This window comes from Ceratotherium simum, chromosome 16, assembly GCF_057802395.1.
Source record: "Ceratotherium simum simum isolate JZ-2026a chromosome 16, ASM5780239v1, whole genome shotgun sequence".
NCBI classification, from domain to species: domain Eukaryota; kingdom Metazoa; phylum Chordata; class Mammalia; order Perissodactyla; family Rhinocerotidae; genus Ceratotherium; species Ceratotherium simum.
Window position 1 is genome coordinate 23,933,167 of NC_141915.1, and position 21,544 is coordinate 23,954,710.

The 21,544-nt window shown below is 44.1% G+C and overlaps 1 pseudogene across 1 annotated transcript in view; it reads right to left on the reverse strand.

Moving 5' to 3' along the window:
• Nucleotides 1-8,189: 8,189 nt before the first annotated feature.
• LOC147914953 (schlafen family member 13-like) overlaps nt 8,190-21,544 on the reverse strand; it is a 59,029-nt pseudogene continuing 45,674 nt past the window's right edge. The window contains exons 2-5 of the transcript XR_015554677.1: nt 14,638-15,712; nt 13,296-13,415; nt 11,589-12,310; nt 8,190-11,390 (exon numbers count right to left, since the gene is read on the reverse strand). The product of XR_015554677.1 is annotated as a schlafen family member 13-like (transcript). The remainder of the gene's footprint in view (nt 11,391-11,588; nt 12,311-13,295; nt 13,416-14,637; nt 15,713-21,544) is intronic.

Genomic DNA, 21,544 nt, shown 5'->3' on the forward strand with positions numbered 1-21,544 from the left:
CAAAAATCTGTTGAGGGAGATTCTTCAGCTGGCAAAAGAAGAGAAGGAGGCACTGCCCAGAATCTAAGAAGTTCCAGAGCATGAGACAGAAGTAGGTGCATTAATCAGCATGTCACAAGGCTAAAAATGCCTTGTAATATTGCTGGAGATGAGACAGACAGGGAGGAGATCAAAAGAAAGTGGAGGTTGTATGACCAGAAAGTGAGGGGATGGGGCCTCGATCCAACACAGAGGTATCAGGAATGAGGCAACCGGGATATGGACAATAAGGTTTTAAAACACACTGGATTGACCCAGAGTGGCAGAAGGAAGCCTTGAGGAATAGCCTGAGGACCCGAGCTGCCGTCACTGCAGATGTCTATGTTTTGAAGACTGGGCGTTTGGGTGTTTCTCCAAGAAGGAAATGGTGCAAATAAGTGTAGTCTCCTCCAAGGACTTGGGGGAGCAAGATGTCACAGTTAAGCTTTGATAAGAGACTTCTCCCAGTCCAGTTAAAGTCCAGGCCAAGCACCACTGACAGCTACAACAGGTTGACTGGATTGGTTGAAGTTGGAATCGTGAAGGCTGTCACTTCTCTCTGGTCTAATTTCCTGGCGCAGCCACTTACCCCAGGTAAAACGAAGTATCTGACATGAGCCACGACGGGAGGCAGCAGTGTGGCTCTCAATCAAAAAGATGATTTTGTAGTGGTTATGATTGCATTGGATTTGGGGTCATAAAAGGCTGTAGTCGCGGAGAACTGGCTTGTATCTTGTGTGGGAGCTTGTGCGGTGATATTTTTACATATCATTTCAAACTTGCGGAATGTTGGGGAAGTGACACCCAAGAGAAATTGGTTCAATTGACCCAACCTTGGAGTTGAAAAGACATGCACATATATCCTTGTTCTGCCACTCACTAGGGGTTCAGCCGTGAGGAAGATCTTAAGTTCTCTGAGCCTCAGATTCTTCCACTGTAGAATGGGGATAAAATACCCTACTTCATAGAGGGTTTTTTTTGCAGGGAAAGATTTGCCCTGAGCTAACATCTGTTGCCAATCTTCCTCTCTCTCTCTCTCTTTTATTCCCCCTCCCCAAAGCCCCGGACCATAGTTGTATATTCTAGTTGTAAGTCCTTCTAGTTTTTCTATGTGAGCTGCCATCACAGCATGGCTACTGACAGACGAGTGGTGTGGTTCTGCGCCCCAGAGCTGAACCCAGGTCGCCGAAGTGGAGTACGCCGAACTCTAACCACTAGACCATCAGGGCTGGCTCCAAATCTTTTCAAAGGGTCTCTCACCCATGGAGCTTGCTGTTTTAATAAACACAGCAGATGAACTCCAGAAAGAATCAAGAAAGCAAAGAGTGTAGCCCACATCAGCAGGGCACCTGAGGGGCTGGAGGAGCCCCTCAGGGTGGACAGTATCTTCTCGTTTTCCCGCTTTGAAAGGACGGTCACATTTGAGATCACTCCAAGGGCGGCTGAGCCAAGTGTTGTACAGACTCTTCCGCTCTCTCCAGCCTCCAGGATGGAAACACAGCTGTGTATTCTGAAAGGCGAGAACTGATCGGGAGGCCTCCTGTCTAAGAAGAAACGAGGCAGCTCCTGCCTCTGCCTGTGTGTGAAACTAGGTGATGTAGGTGCTGGGAATCCAGAAAAGACCTCGAATACGTGAACAAATACAAAGAGTGGCAGAGCATGAAAAGTGACCATATGTTAATGAAGTGGTATTATAGAAAGGCTCTCAGTATCTGTAAGTGTGTGTGTGTGTGTGTGTGTTAAGAGGGCTTGGTATAGTAGAGTGGAAAGTCAAGGAGGCCTCATTGAGCAAAAGGCTGCCCTGCGAAAACCTAGGACAGGAGCTCCCCAATTCTACATCCACCGACACCACACTGGGACAGAAATGCCTGAGCGTGTTGGGCAGGGTGGGCGTGAAGGATGGAGAGGGACAGTGTGTCAGGCCTTGTAGGAGCCAAGAAGAGCAGGGACAGGGTAGAAAACAGAACCACAGCAAATGTTGTCAGTGCAAGTTATAGTTTTGGCAACACTGAATTGAATCTTCTTATTCCTGTTCCCTCTCCGTCCCCTTGGCCCCTTTTAAATTGGTTTGAATAGTCAATCTGTTTCCATAGCACCTTTTTCTTTCCTTTGTGTTATTGTGCAATCCTGTTGTTTGTCACTACTTAACGTCAACCTTGTGAAGAATCCCACATTCCCCACAGTGGTCAGACTGCATCAGCATCACAGGGCAATAACATTTTCTCCTTGAATTTACCTCTCAGAAAGTCCAACAGAAGGAGTCAGCTGCTCCCAAACGTCTTCAGTCCTGCTGAGTCGTCGTGAGTCCAGGTAGGCCTTCCTGGGCCATCGCTGCTTAAAGTCCAGTTATATGACACGTTACAGCTTCCTCTAGATTACCTTAATGCCTAAAGAATCAGTGGCCCCCAAACCTACATTTCCTGAGAGAAAGAATCTGGAAAATGATCCTTTAAGGGGGTTAATTTCTGGTTAATAAAATAACATCTGCCACCTCCTCTGAATATCGACTTTTACTTCTCACTGTAAGAAGCAGGATCTTCAATAGACATGGTTTATCAATGTGAGAACCAGTTCTGGTAATTAGATGCAATATAGAGAAATTTGTTGCATAGTTTTGAAATATAAGACCTGTTCACAGGAAAACATAAGATTTCCCTGTTGCTTATGTATAAAAGTTTAGAATTCTGTTAAAGATGTCAGAATGCATTTAGACCACACAATATCGCTCCCCCAGTATCGTGAAATGGACAAAAACAGTAAAAATACAGCCAGGAATTAAAAACAACAATGAGTAACAGAGAAGCAAGGAAAGAGTTACAGCTTCTGGCCAAAAACATCAAGAAGTGTCCAAGAAAAGAGAGAGAAAAGTCTAGCCTGTATAACTCTTGTTTCCACCCCAGCCCCCAGAAGCACACTGGAAAAAACAAAGAGTGAATCAACAAAATCTGTGGAATTCTCATGAATACATGAATTTAAAGAGAAGCAGCTAAGGAGGGGAGTAGAAATATTAATACTTCTTAAACAGTAACTGCCACCTCACATCATCCTTGCTGGTCTGGCCACAGGAAGTTCCCACCTCCACCAGGAAGGGGAGTCAATTTCTCTTTCCCTGACAAGTCAGATGGCGCTTTGCCACCCATGGTAAAACAAGCCCTGTCAAGCATCAGCCCCTTCCTCCAGCTCTTCCTGGGGGCTCTGCTCTGGGACACTGGCCTGGGGTCCTAGAGAGTTCTCTCTTGGTTTTGACACTCACAACAGGAAGAAGAATCACTTCTCAAAACATGGGTCAACCAATGGGGACCAGAGTCCCAGGAGGTCTAGCTTAGGGATGCGTGTGGGGACCAGGGCTTTGGAGGCTAGAATGAGGGGCTGCCCATCCTTTCTGAAGCTGTTGTGGAGTGAAGCCTAACCTGGCCAACTATTTGGAACATGGCTCTACTTGTACCCTGGACTGACACCTCCCTGCCCTCACTCTACTTGGGGCCTTCAAGTTCACAGCTGGTTGTTTCCTCTGCAAATCTTCCTGCCCATGAACCATGGGAAATAGTACCAGGCTTGAGAAGGGATGTAGGCTGTGCAAGTGTGTGAACTTGAGTGGGACAGAGTGATACACGAGGGTCTTCAGAGACCAGTGTGGGAATGGTGGATAGGCAGGAACTCCACGGAAGGGGGCTGAGGTCGGAGCTGAATGTTATGTTGAATGTCACTGTATTTGGAGGCAGTGTGCTCATCCACCCTCCCCCAGAAATTGAGTTTAGCTGCTGTCTCTGGCTCCGACAACTGGAATACACATCGTGGTGACATGTGCTCCTGTAGGAGTCCAAGAGCCCAGAGCTGCAGGGAACCCTTGGGAACTCAGATGGGGGTCTCACAGACTGACCCCCACCTTGCCAGGAATTACCCAAACAACATTTGGAGCGATTCTCTGCACAGCCCCTGCCACGGGCGCCCCTGAACTCCGCTCTGGCCCGGTGCCCTTCTCAGCACTGTGCGGCCCACGCAGGAGGGTCTTCTGCGCCAGCCATCCCGCCGTCAAGTACAAGGCCTGCTCTCCTCCCCTCCACCCGACTGCTCCCCAGACCCCACAGCCTGTAGTTTCCGTGGAAGTTGCTACTGAACCTCTAGCTAAGCCCAGATTCCCTGGCAGGAGAGGAAAGCTCTGGAAGCTCACAGATCTGGTGAAGGATGTGCTCCCCTCCTCCCACTCTCCTCGTGCTGCCGAAAATCAGGGCCAGACAAGACTGGCGGATGGGGAGAAGCTGGGGCTTTGGGGAGCCAGGCGAAGGAGCTGGGGCAATTTCTGAGTACTTAATCTGCTTTCTCTGGGAGCCAGCCCACCCGACCCTCGGAACCTCGAGTCCTGGGGGGCGCTGGGTATCGATCCTTACATCACACGACTCTAGAGACACCCCGGGGCAGGGATCCGCGCAGCGCTGGCACCCCGGCAGAGCCAAGACAGGGGTCTCTCTGGGCCAGAGAGGAGAGACATCCCTGGTTACCTCCGGTACTTAGCAGGGCCTTTTCTTCCTCTGTCTTTCTCCCTCTTTTTTTTTTTTTTTTTTAACAGTTAAGACAAAAAGAGTCAAGAGTATTCCAAAGGAAAGGTGTTAAGAGCTCTGCAGGGGCGTCGCGCCTGTCTGGGGGCCGCGGCCTGGGTAGGGACCCCGGTCCTTTCCCGCATGGCCCACCGCCCTCGCGGGCTGTAGGGTCCCGTCGGGGAAGCCGGCCCACAGCTGCTGAGCTGGCCCCCCATCCCCGCTCGGTCTGCCGGCCGCAGCCCGGGCTCCGCCGCCCCGCGCCGGGGAAGGTGCGGGGTGGGGGGCAGGGGGCGTGCCCGCGGGGCCCGGGAAATCGAGCCTGGGCTCGGCCCGCAGCCGGCCTCGGAACCCGGGAAAAGGCGATTCGGCCGCTGCTCTTTCGTTGCTCTCATTTCCACAGCGTGTTCTACGAAGACGGGGCTCCACCTTAGTCCTGGCCGGGCGGTGGGTTCCGCTTGGGTGAACTCCGGGAGGGGCAGGCGCCGGGGTTGGAGTGTGGAGAAAATGAAACTGGGCCTTCGGGTTCTTCTTCTCCACCTCCCTCCCGTTGCCTCCCCCTCGCCCTATCCTCCTCCTCGCCTGCTTCCCTCTCTCCTCGCCACAGGCACTTAGCTCACCAGAGCCGCCTTCAGCAACTTGGATGCTGGCTCACACAGAGCCCTGTGGGTGCAGATGCGCCTGCTGCGCGCTGAGGCGCGCTGCGGCCCTTCCTGGGCCCCCCAGACCTGTCCACGTTGCCCGACTGGCCCAGTGGTAGCTGGTGAGGGGGAACTGAAGGGCTGAAGCCACTGATAACCTCGGGGCACCACTGCCCACCCAGTTCTAGCTCCATCTTCTCCTTTCCCCTGTGCCTTCCTTGGCCATCCCCCTAGGAATTCTGGGGCATTACTTTTTCTCTGCATTTCCTCACAGACAAAAACAGATTCCCCTCAAATTACCTGGACAAAGGTCAAACAAAGAGGTCAAAGTCACTTGCATTTATTGAAGACTTTGCAAGAATGAACCCTTCTTATTTCCCAACGTTGAGGCACTAAGATATCCAGCACCCCAATCTTTCAAAGGGAAAGCTCTCAACATTTTACCATTAAGACAATGTTTGGTGGGAGATTTTGAACATGCCCTTTATCAGAAAGTAAAGGTCCTCTTTAGTCCTACTTTGCTGTGGGTTTTTACCTTGAATGTGTGTCAAATAACGTTAAATGCTTTTTCTGCATTTATCGAGATTATTATATCATTTTTCTCTTTTAATCGGTTGATGTGGTGGATTACATGAACTGATTTTCACATGTTAAACCAAACTTTGCCTTCTTAGGATAAATGTATGTATGTATTACATTCTTGGGAGACTCTATGTCCTGCATTCCTGGCATAAATGATGCATCATTTGATACATTTGCTATGTTTGTTTTGCTAACATTTATTGAAGAACTTTTGCACCCACATTCATTGGTTAGAATGCCCTAGGATGTTTTCCTCATAATTTTCTTGTGAAATGAGGGGTGTTCTCTCTTTTCTTCAATACCTTGGAATATTACGTACAAGAATGGAATTATCTGTTCCTTGACTGTTTGATAAAACTTGCTGGTGAAACCATTTGGCCTAATGTTTTCTTTATGAGGAGATTTTAAGCTACCATTGGAGGTATGGTCTGTCATTGGGGCCCCACACTCCGGAATCCAGTTATAACCGAACAGTCCAGTTATAACCGAACAGTTTTGAAATAGAGACGATGTGTGGGCTAATGAACCTGGACTCCCCCTTACCACAACTGATCTGGCTACCGCCACCGCTGAGTGTTTACCCTGCTGACAACAGAGGCCAATACAGAGTCAGCAAGATAGCAGCATTCTCCACAGAAACCAGCAGAAACATGGTAGCTCACAGGAATAAATACACATCTCAGGTATGAGTGTTTCTTCCCTGCCCACAAAGCTTCTTCTAGCATCACTTAAAGAATGCCTTATTTATTGCCATAAAACATTGCCTCCAAACAAGGAACACATCTTACCACAACCGTATACCACAATGGTGTAGCACAATGGTATGCCACAGTCATACAGCAATGGGCTCACACCCAGAGAAGTCTCTGCTTTTACCATGTGCCCACCTCTCAGAATCAGCTGGCTTTATAGCATGAAGCCATAGCCTGCTGAAGGATTATTTTAGCCTCAGCTGGGAGACGACACCTACAAGGTCGGGGTTCTTCCCTACAGGAGGCAGTATATGCCAGAATGTACCAGTCTGAGAACCAAGGGGTGGAAGTGGGAGGAGACCTTCTCGTGATTACATCTAATAACCCATTTAGGGAATTTTTGCTACCAGCCACTGTCACCCTGGGCCCAGTAGGTTTGGAAGTTCTAATAGCCCAAAATTGTCATGATCCCATTAAGTTGGAAGCCAAGGTTTCCTCCTGACCCTTTTGGGCTCCTCAGGCTACAGAATCAACATTCAGAAAAAGGTAGTCACTGTAATTGCTGAGTGATTGATCCTGATTGAAGGTTCTGCACCCAATTCCAACAGTGTGGGGTCTTTTTCCCTCACATCACCAAGCAATTCTCCGACACCAACAGGGTGTCCTACAATTCAACTCAATTCTGACACTATTTACTTGGAGATAGCAGTGAGTCCACAGGTTAAGGGCTCAGTCCCACAAGACCACCTTCCACTTCAGATGCCAGCTGCAAGTCCAGGTTGTTATCTGTGCTTCTGACTGAATGGCTATAAATCAGAGGTTGCCACGACCCCTCCTTGGGCTGGCTTAATTTGCTAGAGCGGCTCACAGGACGCAGGAAGTCAGTTTACTCACTAGATCATGGGTTTATTACAAAGGATATTAAAGGATAGAAATCAACAGTGAGATGAAGAGATACATGTAGGGTGAGGCGAGGTCCCCAACAAAGGAGCTTCTGTCGCTGCGGTGTTTGGGGCCCACAAGGGGGCATGTGAAAGCGCTCTGGTTCCCCAACCCGGAAGCTGTCTGAACCTCCTCTTTGGGGTTTCTATGGAGGCTCCATTGCACAGGCGTGACTGATTAAACCACAGGCCATTGGTGACTGATTCAACCACCACCCCCTCTCTCCTCTCCAGGAATCAGGAGCTGGGACTGAAAGTTCCAACCCTCTCTTCATGGTTGGCTCCCTTGGGGAGCAGCCCCCATTTTTAGGGGATTTCCAAAAGTCACATCATTAACATAAACTCAGTTGTGGTTGAAAGGCGCTTGTTATGACTAACAAGACACTCATTTCACCTTTATTGTTCTGAAGGGTTTTTTTTTTAGAAGCCCAAGACAAGAGACCAAATAATAAAACAAAAGATGCTCCTACTGCACTTATTGCTCAGGAAATTCAAAGAGTTTTGGGAACTGTGAGCCAGGAACTGGGACAAAGACCAAATATCTATGAGAAATATACATTTAGTCATCTGAGTGACCAAATATGTGTTCTTATAAATCACAATATCACACTAATAATGAAGGGGAAACTGGTTTACTGCTACATAGCAGATCAAAGCAAACAATGTAGGGAGCCTAGGGGACTCCTGGGAGCACTTCTTAATGCTCCCTTGCCCAACAGAATTGGCTGAGGGAAAAACAGCATCATTTCCTAAAAACAGGACCATCAAGAAGCCCTGATGTCAAACGCCTCACTTCTGCTCACATACCTTTGGCCATGATTTGGTCCTATGGCTACAACTGGCTTCAAGGGAGGCTAGGAAATATCATTTTTTATTTCAGGTTATCATGTGCTCCCCTAAAATGTCTATTACTATAGAAAAAGGAAAGAATAAATATTGAGAGACCATTAGCAGCCTATGTCACTGGTAGAAGATAAGAGCATGAGGGATGGGTCAGAAGAAAGCAACAAATCAAAACAAAATCTATATCACCTTGCCTAAGAAGTAAACAGAATTTGGGGCTAAAAGAAGAATACAGAAGACAGAAGAGAGACTTTTGAGGAAAATAAAAAGGACAAGCAATGTCTTTATATAATACTCTTAGCTCTCTCTTCTTTAGACCATTCCCATGAGTCTTAATAAAATTATCTTGTAAATTCTCCCTCCCCTACTGTTTCCCTCTCCTCTACCATCCAATGAATCGTATCGTGTTTTTAGTGTTTATCTTTGTACTTTTAAATATACTTAATTTTCTACAAATAGTTTTACCAGCTTAAAACGGTTATCTTTTTGTCAGATATGACCTATGAGGCAATAAGACTTCTCTTCTTCTGTGGTCTTCCCCCTTAGGTATGCAATTTCTATATTGTCACAGTATATATCATTTACATATTATCTTGTCACCCTTACCTCTACCTTTGTCTTTGATCTTAGATCTACAGTTCACTATAGCCAATGTTCACTGATAACCTTTGTGCCCAAGTTTCTACAATCATTTCTTGGTTGGATGAAGGTCATCCTCTAATAAGTTCCTCAGGGAGGATTCATGTGCTTGGTCTTCCCTGAGTTCTTACCTAGACAAAATTGTTTGTCTCTAGTCTTCACTCTTGAAGGACCAAGAGGCTGCAGAGAAACGCTCACATATGCACGGCTCGCACATCCTTTCCAGGGCTCTTTTGTTGGTGTCTCTCCACTCTTTCCTGGCATGAAACATTCTTCTGAGAAGGCCGATGCCAACCTGATACTCCTTCAAAGTGACTCAGTCTTTCTGTGTGGCTGCCAGTGGATTCTCTATCTTTACAGTCCAATTATAAATTGGACTAGATTATAAATATAATTTATATGTATATTTCTGTTCTATTGCTTTATATTACTCTCTGAGCAACTCCAATTATACACACATTGAAAATCCATTGCCTATCTTCCGTACTATCTCCTTCTCTCTAATCTTTTCAAAATCTCTTTATTTCTGTTTACTGTTTTGGGCTTTTCTTATTTATATTTTTAGATTTCTTATCTTGCTTTCTATTGTGCTGATTATCCCTGTGCATCTTGTAATCTAGCCTTTGCTTCTGAAGTTCTTTTGTGGTGTTCTTCCTCTCTTGATTGGGTTACTTTACATTCACATCCTCTTTTGGTGGGGCCGTGTCTTATCTGTGCTCCTTTACATCTGATTTGCGATATTCTTCTGGAGTTGCAGTTGCTTCATGATATTTTTTAAAAGTGCGTGTTGAAATGTTGTGTGGCAACCTTCCGCTGCTTCCTGGCCATATTGTTCTGGTGAGCCTTATTCTTTTGCTAATATTGCACAATATATTAAATCAATTTAGAAATTAGTCTTCAGATGAATGAATATCATAATGGTATTCTACTTGGAATAGTTGCCTTTCAAGATCACTCAAGTGAGTTATGTATCAGTCAGTAGAAAGGCAAATATTGCCTTTTGAACAGAATACTATATATTATATATATATCAATATAAAAACAACTAAGTAATTTAAATAAATGTTTACAGTGTTCCATTTTTCTAATGTAAATGTTTTCTCTTTCTAAAAATATCGTGGCTGAGAAAAAGGCACATCAGAGCCTGCTGGAACGGCTTCAGCTGTGGCCCGGTGCTGGAGCTGGCTGACACGGGCTCACGAGAGCAAGCTGTTCAATTCTCAGAGATGCTGGGAGCCTCAGGATGTCACAGCTTCAACAGGTAGCTTGAAATTGGCTGTGGTGGGACTACTCACCAGCTCTCAGATTAATCGTCCAATTCATATCATTCTTTGTCAAAATTAAAGAGCCACGAGTTCTTGAATTCTTTATAAAATAAAGAAATACAGTGCAGTTATATGTTTTATTGCTGTTCAAGTGTGGACAAAGAAGGAATTACCAACAATTCTCTTCTGGCTTACCAAAGAAAACTTATGTTATGTTTTAAAAAATTAAATGTCAATATAAATATAAATAGCAAGGCAATAAAAGAATTAATTAATAGGACCAATCAGAATTAGACTTTTAGAAGTTCTTTTCACAGAATATAGCAACAACTCTGAAGCCAGTCTTCTTACCAGGTTCCACTGTTAGGAATAATACTTTTACGATGCAGAATAGTCATTCCTTTTCTGAAACTGCAGGGACACAGGGAATACTTTATCAGTTCTTCTTAGATTGAGGTCTTTCTTTCAGTTAGAAAGTGTCAGAATATACAGATGTTTCTGCGCTCTGGAAGCCAGACAGAGCAGAAGATTGTTGAAAATGGCTGGCTCAGCTACCACTGGATTGATCCCAAATACAACGTTTCTTTCAAGGCCTAAAAATCGACCAGCAGGATGTGACTGGCCAAAATGGATGCATCATTGAGCTCAGACTCTTTCTTCTTCTTCATTGCTCTTAGAAACTTATCTTCATCTTTTTCCACTTCACTTACTTTGCTGAAAAGCACAGCAATATCCTTGGGGGAATAACCATTCCTCAAGAAAAACCAGCACTTCTCTGCTACCTGGACCACCATCTCCTCCAAGTCCGAGCACCTCAGAATCTCGAAGCTACCTGGAACGCCCTGAGCCCATTTAGCTTCATGGACCAACTCCAGACACCCTGGAGGGATGTTAGGTGGAGGTTTATCTTCTGACGTCCTGCATTGCGTTTTGTAGGTAGTTGGCTATTGGATCTGCATTGCGGACCACTCTGGTGAGCTCTTCTCTTGGAAACTGGGCTGAGAAACGGGGGAGGCCCTTGCAACTCAAGTGGCTGCTCTGAAAGTAGTCCAGAAAGATCCAGAGAATTCCTGGGCAGTCCTTTTCTCTCTGAGTGATGCTTTTTGCCTTCCTATACCAATCCCCATCTTCAGTGTGGAAATTCTGAGCTTCATCGATGATGATGTGTTGAATCTTTTCCAAGTTATGCTTCATGAAAGTTTTCCGGGTCACTGCCTGGCAGATACTTTTATTACTGTAAAAATTAAAATGACACACTCAGGTTTTCTTCAAATAAATAAAGGAGGGAAATGACTCTACCATGCTCCTTGGAACATGGGACTGTTGTCACAGATCATTTTACCACCAAACTCTCAAGGAACAAGGAGTGAGGGTTGTGTGGAGTGAATTCAGACTGTACCTCATTTGGCGACAGTGAGATGCCACTGCTTACCTGATGAAGTTCCTCAGAGGCTGGTTCTCACAAATGTAGAGAATTTCATCTGCTTCACAGTGAAACGTATTCCTGATCTTCTCCGTGATCTTCATGGCCATGATGGTCTTCCCTGAGCCAGGTAAGCCATGGATAAACAATTCTCCCTTCTTGCAGAGGTTTGTTGAGAAGATCTCAGACTGTCGGGCTGTGAGCAGATTTAAAACCTCACAGCCAAGCTGGTCACTCAAGAAAGATCTGAAGCTGAGCAGCACAATCACAAGAGACTGCAGCAAGGCTTCCATTTGCTGGGTGTCTGCAAGGTTACGGGACCCGGGGTAATCGATGGAGGAGCCGGAACCCGCCAAGGACTCCGCATGGCTCTCAGGACTCAGGTGGAGGACCTTGGTCCTGACACACAGCTTCCCGGTGTAGCCGCCCCTGTTCACCAGCTTCTGCTTCACAGTGAAGGCGGTGCGGGTGCAGTAGAACTGCCGTCTGCGTCCTGCTCCCTGAGAACGGTGCAGAGAACGGGGGGCTGTCCTGTGCTATCAGCAGAGCATCGCAGATGACTCCCTGCTTCTCTTGCAAGTTCAGGTCCACAGCCCAGCTTCCAGAGAGGATCAAAATTCCCTGGGAGAAAGGACGCATTTGCTTCTCTATTAATTCCTCCAGACCTTCATGCTGTGCGGACAGCTCCTTCCAGAGGGATTCAGGAGTGTATTGCAGATGTCCTGGGGGCACTAGACATGGAAAGAATTGAAAAGATTTAAAAAATGCTGTTGGTATTTTCTATAAATCACATATTACATTTAAAAGGGAGGGTAAGGCCCCCAAAGAATTGTAGAATTTAAGGGAAATTCTATCTAGCACACCTCTCTTTAACCCACACCCTACAAATCTGGTGAAATGAAGTCACCCTTCTACATATCTCATGAAGAAGGAGAGAGTGCCAACCTTAATGGAATTTATTGAGCCTGAGAAAGCAACAACCATGTACTCAGTACTCTTGTGTCTCATGTTCTTATTGTGGAATGCTAAAAAAAAACCTTTCTGGTAAGCTAATGACTACAAAGATCTCAGGTAAGTAAAGAAACTATTTGATTGAAAATGGATGTAAGGTAGGTCTAATCTAGTAATTTCCAGGGTCTTGATAAACGTTTAGACATATATATACTTATATAATATTTGTATATAATATTCTACTGTCAGAGCTCGCATTTCTGTTTTTTTTTCCTAGGTTTCTCTGTGTTTTTATATTCTATCTAGGTGAAAACTTTATTTTTACAGGCATAATGCTTCCATCCCTGAAAAGCTGACCAGAGGTGGACAATTATTCCACTGTTCCCCCCGATCTAGTGTTTTGCCTACAGTTGGACCAGATCAGTGGTTTCCAAACCCGGTGGAGCATCAGAATCACTTGGGAAGCTTGTTCAAATGCACACGCCCAACCCTCACCCCTGGAAACTGCAGGAGTGTACACTCTCGGTGAGGGCCTGCGTATCTGCATGTTTAACGACCTCCTACGGCATTTCTGATAATCAGCCAGATTTGGCAAACACTAAGCTAGACCATTTCTAGGGGCCTCTGACACTCACCCCAAGAGGCTTGTGGCGTTGTCACTTTATACACCCGGATTTACAGAACACAGTCTTCCATGGATTTATTTTTAACCAAATGCATTCACTTGCTTCCCTTTCTCCTTATGTAAAAACTGGCACTTAGTACCTGGAAATAAACTTCATTGGAGATCTGCTTTATGTTCCAGATTTTTCTTAGAATATACTGGTCTGCAACTTGTAGGCCTGTGAAACTGATTCAGCTGAGATTCAAAAGCTTCGGTCAACTCTGAAAGAAAGAAGGCTCATCTTACTCTATAGGATTTCATCCCTCAACACTGGAATAGGCCATATAAGCTGATGTCTATGTTTCATTTAACACGGTACAATTCAAGACACAAAGGCAGATACTTCACTTGACTCTATGTCAAGGTTCCCAAAGATCCAGAGCCCTTCCTTTAAATGTTGAATGATGTTTCCTCATTCAATATAATGCTCCCTCTTCTATGTTTGAATGGCTATTTGCTCAAATTGTAATGGAACTTAAAACACTGTCGGGGCAGGCCCAGTGGTGTAGTGGCTAAGTTCGTGCTTTCTGCTTCGGCAGCTGCCGGTTCGGGTCCTGGGCGCAGACTTACTCACCGCTCATCAGGCCATGCTGAGGTGGCATCCCACATAGAGGAGCTACAACTCTACACCTATGATACACAACTATGTATTGGGGCTTTGGGGAGAGAAAAGAAAAAGAGGAAGATTGGCAACAGAAGTCAGCACAGGGCCAATCTTCCTCAAAAAAAAAATTACAAAACAAAATATCCCCACTGTCTTTTTAAATTCTAATGATCATGTATTTTATAGTCCTGCACATGTACCTCCACTAATCCCAACCAAACAAACCTCACCCAACACTGGCTCTTGTCTCCCAGAGCTGATCTCACGATAAACTGAGGTACAAGGGAATCATTCTTATGAGGCTCCAGCCAGTTCCAATCAGAGGATTTTAAACAATAAACAAACACATAGAGACAGAGATTGGATTGGTGGTTACCAGAGGGGAAGGGGCGAGGGAGGAGGGCGAAAGGGATAATTGGGCACATGGGTGTGGTGATGGGTTGTAATTAGTATTTGGGTGGTGAACATGATGTAATCTATGCAGAAACAGAAGTATAATGATGTACACCTGAAATTTAGACAATGTCATAAACCAATGTTACTGCAATAAACAAAAAATGTAAAAAATAAATAAATAATTAACACATAGTTAGCCGAGGAATTCATTTCTAAATTATTTCCTCTATTTTTTCTTTTGTGGGAAATCACCATTTACAAAATACTTGATTTTGGCTTTTTCTTACCCAACAAACTCTTCCCGTACATGAAAAGCATGGAGATTTACAGAAAGCAAATTTTAGTGTGTGGGAGGAGTTCAAAGTTATAGAGAATGAAGAAAGGACATGGAGGTGCCACAGAGGGAGAAAAGAACAGGGAAGGAAGAGCTTTCTCCCTCTCACCTGGCTCTGTGTCCATCCTCATGCCGACCCATTCTCCAGCTGTCAGGCTACACACGTGCTTGTCCTTCACGAGCCATGAGCTTGGAGCTTTTGAGAACACTGCACAGCAGAATGGCTCCACTCTGACCACACAGAGATAACCATACAGCTTTTCCAGCTGAAACACATCTATCATTTTGGTCTCATACCTCAGCGCTGGTTGGGAAGAGCAAACATGGACAACAGGCAACTTGGAAATTGCTCCTGCTATTCCAAAGAGACGCGGTCAACATTTTCTTTAGCACATCCCAGGACTTGTTTATTCTTATCATCCACTCCAATAGCAAGATAGCCTCCTCCCGTATTTGCAAATGCAGGGACATACTCTGGAATTTGGCTTTTTAAATATTCTTGGATGTGTTTTGTAGAGAACTGTTTAAACTCTGTGACCTAGGACTCAGGAAAAGGCAAGATTTCACCATATTCAAATCTGTCTCTTTGGAAAACTTGGTAAGCAGGATTCGATTCAAGGATCTGATGCTTCGCGCTGGGAATTTTGCGAGGTAGAGATCCTTCATTAATCAGACTATCTTCTGCATCTCTTTTCTTGGTTTTCAGGAACTTGAATGCATCTCTTGAACTCATGGGAAGCACTGAGGTGCCAGATCTACAGTATAATGAAGAACCCAGGCTGCAAACGCAGGGCTTAACAGAAATGTCTTCAGGCAAAGGGTCACCGCTCCAAGATTTAACGAAAATGTAAAAACACCTCCCTTGTTGCTTAGTCTCAAACAAAGTCTGCAAATCTGAAGACTGAATAAGCGCCCTCAAACACTGTTCTAAATCCAGTCCCATGTCCACGGGATGCTCAGCCTTGTTTGCCATAGCCAGCCGAATCACTCCTCCTCCTGAGTTTAATCAAGCACATGCAGCCTGTATAACTTTCGCCTTCTCTTGCTCTCTCGGAATTTTCTGCAGCTTATTTCTGTTTCCTTCACCAAGAGTCCCGTCTCCTACATTGATGACCAAGTCTGAGTAACGTGGTTCCACCACCAGGGAGCAGTGGTTTGTCTGCATGTTGATCCTGCAGCTGAAACTATTGAAAGATTTGTTTCATTTTGATTAAAAAATAAATTGCTCCATGCACACAATTCATTCACCCATTTATTAGAAAATATTTAATCTGTGTCCCACATGTGCTTGGAGAAGGCACTAGACTAGTGAGCAAAACAGCAATAGTCCCCTCTCTTTAGCAGCTGTCTGGCGGGAAAGGGGGCTAATTAAATGAGCATTTACAATCACGTGTGGTGTGGGTTATAATAGGGGAAACACACTGGAGGGGTACCTGAGCTAATGTGGAGAGGAAAGTTCAACCAGACTTCCAGGAGGTGGTGATATTTAAGCCAAGACTTAAAGGATGCACTGGAATTGGCCAGGTGAAGTCACCAGCGTTGAAGCAATGGGAGCAGGTGGATCACCTGAGGTGGATGTGCACTTACGGTGTGAGAAGGTCTCAGTTTAGAACAGATTTCCAATGAATATCAACTTTAAGAGATGAGTCAAAGAAGAAAACCTTGCGAAGGAGACTGCAAAGAGGACCAAGCGTGAAAAACCAGAGAGGAGGGAGAAAGCCCGAGGGAATGTGGTATTGAGGAAGCCCAGTCGAGGCCACCTGCTGAGGTTTTAAGGTGTCTAATGCTGCTGAGAGGACAGCTAGGTGATGACTGGAAGGAGAATTATCACCACCTGCCGGCTCCTTCCACCAAATCAGTCCTGAAGGACCCATAGGCTGAAACAGAGAGAGAGAAAGGCAGCAGAGTTCAGGGATTAGGATTCAGATTTCCTGGGTTCAAATCCCAGCTCTGCCACTTATTAGCCTTACTTTCCTTTCCCACAAAAATCCATTATATCCTAAAGGATTGAAATGGCAAGCCTTGCTGGCTAGTAGGTGCTAGTAACTCTGGACAGAGAAGGCAGATGTTGATGCAGGTAACAGAAGGAAAGAGATTACTGGGCAGTGAAGACAAATAGGAGAAATTTGTTAGATAAAAATGAAGGCTGGAACATCGACAACTTGATGCTCTTGCCTAATTTAGATCCTTGCATAGAAATTTCTATTTGTAACGATTCCATTTTTGCATTCCAAGACCACTGAAGCGTCTTTGTCAAGATATTTGTAAAATGTTCCTTTGGATACATGGGAACTTCAAAGTTAAATGTTTTCCTCTTGTCCCATACACTTGAACATCAAAACAATGTATGCTGACAGTTTTTCATTGGTAACTGTATTCAAACCCTATCTATTTCGATTCTTCTGTAGGCAGAAGAGGCTCAGGGAGCTCTATGCCCCTCATCTCTTAGGTTTAAAGGAAAATTATAATCAGTGACTCCTGCAGATTGTTTATAATGACTTAAATAAAATTGCACTAAGCCAATAAGAAATTGAGAATTCAGAAAAAAATCAAGAAACTTCAAATAACTTTAAAATAAAGAACACTTCTATGTACCGGGTTTACAGGAGAACTTGCTCAAACTTTCAAATATTTTCAGTTCCCCGAGTTCCTACCAAGACAGCGAATTAGCACCACCTGCTGGCTCGTTCCAGCAAAATCAGTCCTGAAGGACCCACAGGCTGAAACAGGATAGAGAGAGGCAGCGGAGTTCAGAGATTAAGATTCCAATTTCCCGCGTTGAAATCCCAGCTCTGGCACTTATCAGCAGTGTCATTTTGTGGCTACTTATTTAACCTCTATGTACCTAAGAAAAATAGTGTTAACAACAGAACCTACCGCATAGAGTTGTTGTGAGAAGTAAATAAGGTCATATTTGTAAAGTAATTAAAGTATATGACACAAAGTAAGCCTACACTAGACTTTGCCAGATAAACATAGAAAGAAACCTAGGAAATGGGGGCTGGAGGTGGACGGGGACCTGTGAGAAACTCCCAGGTGAAATGGATGCTTGCTGGGGAGCACGCAGTATAACTGGATGAGAATACAGTAATTAGAGACACGCGATCGTTCTGCCCCTTCCCTCGCTGTGGAAACTGGTCGCAACAACCCAGGCCTCCGGTGCAGGTGCCTCTATGCGGGTAAAACGGGTCCGCACAGACTGCGCGCCGGGGCAGGGCTGTGGGGAAACCGGGTGGGGACTGGCTAGCCTCAGGCAGAGGCTGAACAGACGGGGAAATGGGCTGTGATAGAATTGGCCTCTTGGGAAACTAAAATCAAGGAGCTCTTTGCCATTCTCGCACCCTTCTCTTTTGTTTTACCGATCCTGTTGGGAGGGAGACATTTTTCTCATTTCTCCCTCTTCTGGATTATAACCTTTCTGTAGGGAAGTGGCAATTCTAATTCTGCGTTCTAGTTCCTGGATTAAGGACAATAATATACAGTGTGTGGTCGGTCACACAGTCACCTGCAGCACTTCTTTCCCAACCCTGCAATCCCCAAAACTCGGGAAGCCCTGGCCTGCCCTGGGATCTGCCCAAACCTCCGGCTCCGCCTCCGCGGAAACCCGGGCGAGCCTCGCAGCCGCCGGTCAGGCCCGCTCCCCGCCCCCCACCCCTGCTGCCCTCCCCCGACCCCCACGCCTCCCCGCCCTGTCTTCCCCAGTCCGCCTCTCCATTTCAGTAAATTTTCATGTCTCCCCATTCACAGATTATATTCAAGTTTCTCCACTTTTCTTTAAAATATTGCTTACACATGGTTTGTACAAACCTGTATCCAATCCAGGACCGGGCATCTATAAAGTGCTGAGAGGAAGAAAAGATCGTCAACCTAAAATTCTATAACCACACACACACAAAAACCCTCCCCAGTGGCATAGTGGTTAAGTTCGGTGTGCTCTGCTTTGTTGGCCTTGTTCCCGGGTTTGGATCCCAGGTGCAGACCCACAGCACTCCTCAGTCGTGCTAAGGCAGCGACCCACGTACAAAATAGAGGCAGATAGGCAGGGATGGTAGCTCAGGGCTAATCCTCCTCAAGCAAAAAGAGGAAGATTGGCCACAGATGTTAACTCAGGGCGAATCTTCCTCCCCCCCCAAAAATCCTCCCAAATGAAAGGGAAATAATGACTTTTTCAGGCAAAAAAAATTCTTTAGCTTGAAGGAAAATCATACCAGAATGAAACTCAGAACTACACACAATGGGCCGGCCCTGTGGCTTGGTGGTTAAGTGCGCGCGCTGCGATGCTGGTGGCCCGGGTTCGGATCCCGGGTGCGCATCGAGGCACCACTTCTCCGTTCATCCTGAGGCCGAGTCCCACATACAGCAACTAGAAGGATGCGCAGCTATGACATACAACTATCCACTGTGGCTTTGGGGGGAAAAAATAAAAAATAAATAAAATCTTTAAAGAACTACACACAAGAATGAAGCGCACCAAAGATAGTGAATATGTAGGTAAATATAAAAGATGATCTTACTCAGTGTTAAAAATTATTTAAAAGGTAATGGATTGTGAAAGAAAAAAAAAATACCCTTGTATTGTCATGCTTATAACAATGTAGAAATAATAACAGCACAGAGGATGGAAGGGGAAAGGGATGTATGTTGTTGTAATATTCTTTTATTATATATGAAGTGATATATAATTTAACTGTAAAAACTAAAGATGCCTATGGTAAGCCCTAGAGCTACCAATAAAATAAATTAGAACAAAGATGTATAAATAATAAGCCAACAAAGGAGTTTTCCTTATAATTCCTATTTTCTTTCTGTTTTGTAGAAAAATTTTATTTTTTTACCGTTTTCGCTTTATACGCACGCAGTATTTGACTTTGTGTGCCCATTTGTCACCATCAACTTTGCTGAATTTTATAGTTAATTCTCACGATTGATCTGTGTGTTCTTTTAGGTCATCTAAGAACACAATAATATCAAATGTGCATAACAAGTTTTATTTCTTCCTTTCTAATCTAATTTTTTATTTCATTTTCTTGTATGATTGATTCACCAGGACTTTGGGTACAATGCTAAATGAAAGAAATGATACCCAAAGACACAACCTAACAATACTAAAATCCCATCTTTGGGGGTCTGTTTCCTGGGATCACTCTAGAAATCAATTTCTATGCTAATCAGGGTTTTGTCAGAAGAGCAGTTACTTTAAACAGAGGAATTTTAAAATAAAGTTATTCACCAGGTATAAAGACTTAAACTAGTTAATGGAAAGGGACACAAAGGTAACACCAAGGTGTTATGGAGGTAACTACAGAAAACAGCCGCCATTCCTAGGGCTGGGGGAACAAAAAGAAGAGGTCTGTAAGGGAAGCATAAGGCTAATGCTGTGAGTGTTGGAAAAAATTATGTAAAGAGCTGAAAGGTTTTTATGGTGAAAGTTTACAAAACTTTAGTGAATGACAATAAATAAATAGAGTCATATATTATGCCCATGGATTGAAAGACCTAATATATTAAAGAGATCAATTCTCCCCAAATTGATAAGTAAACGTACTGAGATTCCATTTAAAATTCCAACAGTATTTTCCTGGAACTTGACATACTGATTATAAATTTATATCTAAGAGCCAAGACACCCTTAAAAATGAAAAACAGGGTGCGGGCAGATATCAAAATTTATTAGAAAGCTACAGTAATTAAACAAATAGATGAACAGAATAAAATATAGAGCATAAAAGCTGACTCATTTATGGAAAATCTTTGACAGAGTAGGCATTGTACATCAGTGGGGAAAGGAGAGAATATTTCATAAATTGTGCTGAGATATCAGGTGTCCACATAGGACATAAAATTAATTTGCATCTCTCACTCCAAAATCAATTCCAATGGAATAAATATGAAAGGAAAAACCAGTAAACTCTTAAAGACAATATGTAGAAGTATTTCTTAAAAAGACAGAAAACCATGACATTTCCACTCTGTCGTGTGTTAACAAACCTTTCCCTTAGGGAGAGGTAGGAGATGACTAAGGCAGTGGTGATATGACTAACATATCCAGGGCCAGACCGATTATGTGGGAACCCTTCTTAAGTACAGATTCCAAAATTAAAATTGTGCCTTTGCAAATTAGGTTACTCGCTTCCTTTTTTCACTCTGTATTGGATGCTTTCTTTTTCCCAGCTCACATTCCCGTCTTTTTTTTACTCTTTAAACTTATATACAATAAACTTTACTTTTTCATGTACAGTTGTTTGAACTTGAACACATGTATGGTATAATGTAATTCCCACAACTAATGATACAGAATAGTTCCATCACTGCAACAAAACAAAACAAAAACTCCTGCTGCTTCTTTGCAGTCAAATCTCCACCAACTCCAACCCCTGGCAAACACTGATTTGTTCTCCATCCCTAGCTTTGCCTTCTCCAGAATGTTATGTAAATGTCGTCAAATAGGATGTAATGCTTTGAGACTGGCTTTTTCCACCTGTGTAACATCTTTGCAATTCATCCTTGCTGTGTCAATTGTTCATTCCTTTTTATTGTCAAGTACCATTCCCTTGTTTAGATGTACCACAGACTGTTTAAACATTTACCCATTGAAGGTCATTTGCTTGTTTCCAGGATTTGTCTATTATGAATAGAACTGCTATAAATAATCATATTTTTGTGTGATTATAAATAATCACACATTTTTGTGTGAACTTAAGTTTTCATTTTTTCAAGGATAGATACCTAGGAGTAGGATTACTGGGTCATATGGGAAGTATATGTTTATAAGAAACCGTAAAACTGTTTTCTAAAGTGGCTGAACCATTTTGCATCCTCAAAAGCGATGCACAAGAGTTCCAATCCTTGTCAGCACTTAATATTGTCATCTTTTACTTTAGCCATTCTAATATTTATGTAGTGGAATCTCATTGTGGTTTTAATTTACATTTCACTGATGGCCAATAATTTTGAGCATATTTTTATGTGCTTAGTGGCATCCCTACATCTTCTTTGGTACATTCTCTCTCTATACC